The following is a 6,000-nucleotide window of genomic DNA, read 5'->3' as shown; positions in this document are numbered from 1 at the left end:
GCCAAGTCCCCACTGCTCCACTTCTATCCCGCTCCCTGCTAACACACCTGAGAAAGCTGCGGAAGATGGCCCAAGTACATGGACTCCGGACACCCCTGTGGCAAACACAGATGGACTTCCTGCCTTTGGCCTGGTCCAGCCCCAGCCATTGCGGCCATTTGGGGAATGAAGCTGCAGACGGAAGATCTCTCTCTTTCCCCCTTGCTCTCTCTAACTCTTTCAAACAAATAAAAAATAATTATTTTGCAGTAACTTCAAACTTACCAAAAAAATTAAAAGAACTCTACAGAAAGTAAAGATTCACCAAATTAAGAACATATTTTGTAAAAAAAAAAAAAACAACCTCTGATTCACCTGGTTTTAAATTTTACCAATCTCCCTCTCTCTCTGTATATGTTAGACAGATGTGAGAGATGTGTATATGAGTATGCATTTAAAATATATTTTTTTCTTAACTATTTGGGAGAAAATCACACATTATGTCTGTTTACACCTTAATAATACTGTGTTTCTTAAGAACAAGGATATTCCCATACATAACATATTCTGGTAACTTGACATTGATATAATATTTTACCTAATCTATAGCGCATATTCAATTTGATCAAATATCTCAATAATGTTCTTTGCAACATTTCGCTCTTTCAGTAAGGGGTCCAGTTGAAGTTCACACACTGTATTTAGTTGTCATGTCTCTTTAATTTCCTTGACTCTTCAGTCTTCTTAGTGACATTGACTACAAGAATACAGACTACAATTTCCCTGTACTCAGGTTTGCCTGATGCTTTCTCTTGATTAGACCTAGGTGGTCCATGTGGGTGTAAGAATGCAAGATAACACATCTGTCCCCTGCTGGCTCTTAGACTCAACCTATCCACACCTCTCATATTCACAGGTATATAAAGCACCATATTTCTGTTAAAGTAAGCTTATTTCATAGTTTTCTGGGAGACAACGATTCTGCACAAAATACAGAATTCTACCGTTTCAGGGACCTGGATTGCAGCAGGGCAGGTTAAGCTGCAGCCTGCAGCAGGGCATTCCTTATGGGTGTGGCTTCCAGTCCCTGCTAATCTCTCTGGGAAAAGAGAAGAAGATGGCCTAGTCCTTGGGCCCCTGAACTCATAAAAGACCCAGTTGAAACTCCTGGCTTTGGCCTAGTGCAGCCCTGGCCATTGCAGCCATTTGGGGAGTGAAACATTAGATGAAAGATTTCTTTGTCTCTCTCTGTGTGCAACTACCTTTCAAATAAATAAGCAAATTAAAAAAAAAAAAAGAATTGTACCATTTCAAAAGCAACTTGTGCTTTAGTGGTTTCAAAGACAAGAGAAATTTACAGTAACAGATTTAATTTACCAAATATCATGTTATCGATTATTTTACCATTGAGTATGGAAATAATTCCTGAGAGAGAACTGCTGAAACGCATTGTGGTTCTGTGAATACATTAAACCTTGGGAATCTTTCTATTTTTAAAGTGCTAATTTACTTTTTCTGTGCATGATATTGCCAATGGGGAGAAATACAGAAATTCTAATATTATAAATCATAAGCATTTTTGGCTCTTAAAAGTGGTACAAGTTTTGAATTGATGTAATATTTCAGGATTTCAGGTATTTTCATAGGACAAGTAAGGAAAAAAAGTGGGGAAAGTACCTTCACTGTAGCAAAGATTTTAATTCTGAAAAGATATTAAAAAAAAAAAAAACTACCTCGCCTCACTGTAACTTACAGCGCTCATACTGGAAGGAGAAGAATAAAAATGGTCCTTGAGAACTTTTCTCAGAGTAAGAATAGTTGCAAGGAAGAAACTGGCAGCGATATGAGCATTTTGGACAGGGACAGAAAAATGAAGTACGTTGGACACCACGAACGCACTAGAATTTTTAAGTAAGTCTTTCAGATTGTGAGAAATAACTGAGTATTCACACGCTCCCCGCCCTGCCTCCCCGCCCCAGAGGACACTTAAATACTTCTTTAAGAAGATAGAAACTGAAGTCTCATCCTCTCCCCTCAAAGCGGAATCGTCTTTGGCTCCGCTTCCAGGACTTCTAGGAAACGTGCAATTAAACTACGACCGAAACAACAAAACCCTCGCAGCCTTTCGCTCTTCTCTCCCGCATCCCCGACCATTCCGGGAGAGGCAGCGCCTGAGCGCGCGGCGCGCGTCCCGCGGCTCCCAGGACGCCTCCCGCACACCCGGGCCGGGCACGGCCGCGGCGTCCGCGCGGGTCCCTCCGGCGAGCGGGCGGCCTCCGCGCGGCCGGGCTCCCAGGGGGTGTGTCCGGCCGCAGCGCCCGGCGCCCGCCGCGGCCCGAGCCCACCTGCTCCCCGCCGCCGCCGCGGGGCCGCCCGCGCCCGCCGCCCCGCACGTCCCGCCACCCGCTTCCCGAGCGGCGAGCCGCGGCGGAGCCCCGGGCTCCAGCTCCTGTCTTCCTTCAGCCCCGAGTGCCGTCGGCTCCCCGGGGCTGGGGGGAGCCGCACGTAGAAGCCCCTTGTTCCCCGCCCCCGGGATGAGCGGCCGGCCGGAAAAGGTGGCCCCGCTGGCCGCTTGGGCCCCGGCGTCCCCTCACGCTGCCGCGGGGCCGCCGTCCCCAGTGCAGCTCCCGCAAGCCCCGCGGGCGGAGTGCGGGCGTTGGAGAGGGGTGCGGGGCGGAGGAAGAGCATCCCCGCGCCGCCGCCGCCGCCGCCGTCGCCGCCGCCCGGCTGAGGGAAGCCTCGTCACAGCCGCCGCCTCAGCAGGGCCGCAGATCTCGCGGTGTTTGCCGGCCGCCGCGCCGCCATATTGTGTGACAGTATTTTGATTTGGACTGGGCTGGCGGAGCCGCGGCCAGAGCGAGCGAGAGCTGGGGGGGTGGGGGGAGGGCAGCGAGCGCGAGGGGGTGGGGGCAGAGGGAGGTAGGGAGGCCGAGCGAGCCGGAGCCCGGGATCGGGGAGCGGCGACGCCGCCCAGCCGTGGTTTTTGATCTGCAGCAGCCGCCGGCGGGGCGACCCAGCCCGACCCCCTCCCCTCCCCTCCCCCTCAGCCACGAGCGGCGGCGGCGGCGGCGGCGGCGGCGGCCGGAGGGAGTTGGCGGCGGCGGCCGATCGGAGGGGGCTGAGCGGGGAGGGAGGGAGGGCTGAGGTGTCCCCCCTGCCGGGTGGAATCGGAGGCGGCGGCGGCGCTGGCGGCGGCCGGGGTGGCGGAGAAGGCAGCGGCGACGGTGGAGACGGCTGCCCTAGTGGGAGAGGCGGCGGCGGCGGCGGCGGCGGCCGAGGAGGAGGAGGGGGAAGCGGCGGCGACGAAGGGTAAGCGGACAGCGCTGCCGGGCCTCGGCGGGATCCCCGGCTCGGCGCTCCCCTCCTTGCCCCGCACCCCCGCTGCGGCTGGAAGGGGCTCTGCCGACGCGGGAGGCCCTCGGGGGCGTCCGCGTCTCCCTCGCTCTCGCCCTGCCTCCGCCTCTGTCCTCTCCGCAGTGGCCAGGCGGGGAGGGAGGCCCCCCAAGTCCTCCAGACCGAGTGGGGGTGGGGAGCATCGGGCCGGCCGGGGCTGCGGGGCGTCCGTGGGGAGGGGGAGGGGGAGGGTCACTGGAGTCGCTGGGCGGGGAGCGCCCCCCTGGGGGGGTACCTGGGGTGGGAAGGGCCCCTGCCTGCAGCCGTGCTCCCGGCCCGCCCCCGGGCATGTGTGAGTCGTGGGGCGGGGGGGGGGAGCAGGCAGAACTCCTTTGGGGGAGTCGATGTGTGGATTAGGGGTGACTTAGGGGCGGGGGCGTTGGGGGGGGAGACAGAGGAGGGTGACTGGGGGCGAGGGGGAGAGCCGGCTTTGCTTTCCGCCGTCTCCTCGGAAGCGGGGAGCGAGCCCCGCTATCAGCCTGCGGCTTCTCGGCGTTCTCTGGAGAACTGTGGGCTTGTGTCCCTTCCACCCCAGATCCCGCGAGGGTGGCGGAGGCGGGGAGGCCGGCGGGGTCTCCCCCGCACGGCGGAGCAGGTGACAGGTGGATCTTCCTGTTGCTGATGCTGTGCGATTGTGGAGGCAGAGCTGTCTGCCAGAGTGTCAGCGACTCTGGGAGTTTGTATTTATGTGTTTGGCCGTGTTTCATTCCATATATAGTCTATTTGAGATGTTACGTGTCCATTCTTCAAGTCCGCTTAATTGTTGCGGAGAAATTCTTCAAATGCTTCTGATAAGCGGGGTTTCCAGGAGAGCTGAGGGGATTTGCAGCCAAACAGGGGATTCTCGGTCGTTCAGGAAATTCAGGTCCCCAGACCTGGGGCTGTTCCGTGCTTTTACTCGTTGGAAAGTTCTTGAACACTAAGGTCGTATTCGAGGCAACGGTCAGGCAGTAGAATTTTGCATCCATTTTGTCTGTTTTAGGTAAGTTTGTAAACTGTCAGATGCTGGGGTCAGGTTGATTCGCTTTTTGTAAAAGGGATTGGCTCTGCTGAAGCACGCTCACAAGAAGGTGTTGCTCATTATGCAATTTCAGACTTGGCTGGGAATTTTGGTGGGCACGGAGTAGGCTTTTTGCTTTCAGTTTTTACACCACTGCTGCTCACCACAGTAGTAGTGTTGACACCTTTGCTTTACAGTCTTTGTTCACAGTGAAATCGTGATTGATTTTAAACCTTGACAGTTTGAAACTTAAAATTGTGAAACCACTTAGTTTCTAATAAAAGAAAACTTGCCTTTCATCTTCTTGTGTGCTTTGGCTGAGCACTGTAATTAAAAGGAACAGGCAAGACTTCTCAGATAAATGAGTGAGCGATAGACTAAAATAGGGCCCAGTTCAGAGAAGAAGGATCCTATAGCTTTTTAAAAAGCGTGTGTGGAATGAACATGTTGAATGATGATACTACCAATGTGTTAACAGGAAATATAACAAAAATTCCAGTGATTCAGAACTTCTGTTTGGGTTTTTCCCCCCTTAAGTCTAATACAGGGTGCTTAAGTTTTAAATCTTTAAAGAATCAAATGGAATGCTGAACATGTTCTTTAGATGAGCAAGTTATCTACTGAATATACTGTGTTGTTTAATTTTTCTCTTGGTTGCATGGAATAGCTTTTCTCCAAATGTCACTGATAAAATTCTGACAGTCAAATCCTCTTTAGTGAATTGTCTCAAAGAATGTGTGCTTTTGCAGCACTTTCAAAAGTGGGTAAAAATGATCAAGATCTCATCTGCTATGAGGGTCCCAAAGAATATATTTTAATTTAAACCAGTCACATTTGGCAGAAATAACCTCTCTCTGGCCCTCCCCTCCTCACCCCCTACCCCAACCCCCATGGTGGAAAGAAGCCTTGTCTTCAGCTAGGGATATTATAAGATTTGCATACAGTTATTAAATCCAAAGGAGTGAAGAGATTTCCCAACACTGCATAGTTAAGTAGGCACGACCCAGATCCCTAATTATGTCAGCACTGAGTAGTGCGTCTTCAGTTTTGGTAACACGTCACATTTGGGTAAATGTTTTAATGTGATCTTGTGTCTTGACAGAAATAAAAATTTATTCCGCTTCTGTAATTTTCCCTGTAAGGAAAATTCTTTTCACAAAGTTTAAAAGGAACTGTAAATATGTATCTACCAACTTACTGCATTTTGAAAAATAGGTATAGTTTATGCTGTTTTGCTCTATGAGTTACATGCTAAAAGTTCTTAAAGAATGTCTGAATTTTCTAAAACAACATGGTTTTTGTGATATAAATAGATCAAAACAAAGGTTTCTTTTTATCAACATACTTTAGAAGACAGCTTTTTACCTTTTTATAAGTGCTTTGAAAAAAAGTTGCTGATAATATGTAAAGTATCTGTAGTTCATAAATTAAATTATACTACAAGGTTTTAATTCCATTATATCTCAACCTGGCTGCAACAGTGGGAGTAGCACTTTTCCGTTGTTTCATTTCTGTCGTCTTGATTGGGGTCTAAGATTGGGATGATCTGAAATGGAAAGATTATGAGAAATACCACAGACAAGTGGGGGGGGGGGCAAAACAGTACCCAGGAGGAGGAGCTGGGGCTC

General features: G+C 50.9%; 1 protein-coding gene across 4 annotated transcripts in view; it reads left to right on the top strand.

The window, feature by feature from the left end:
• The first annotated feature begins 3,146 nt into the window (after positions 1-3,146).
• Positions 3,147-6,000, top strand: part of TAB2 (TGF-beta activated kinase 1 (MAP3K7) binding protein 2) — a 99,783-nt gene continuing 96,929 nt past the window's right edge. For 3 of the 4 annotated variants that reach the window (XM_051836815.2, XM_070073460.1, XM_051836813.2), the window contains exon 1: positions 3,148-3,288. The gene's annotated coding sequence lies outside the window, so the exon portion shown is untranslated. Of the gene's footprint in view, positions 3,289-6,000 lie in introns of all 4 variants that reach the window. The other variant, XM_051836814.2, reaches the window with a different exon arrangement.

The sequence above is a fragment of the Oryctolagus cuniculus genome, chromosome 5 (genome assembly GCF_964237555.1).
Source record: "Oryctolagus cuniculus chromosome 5, mOryCun1.1, whole genome shotgun sequence".
Classification (NCBI taxonomy): Eukaryota; Metazoa; Chordata; class Mammalia; order Lagomorpha; family Leporidae; genus Oryctolagus; species Oryctolagus cuniculus.
Note: the sequence above shows the minus strand (reverse complement) of the source record. Positions and strands in the feature narration are given on the sequence as shown.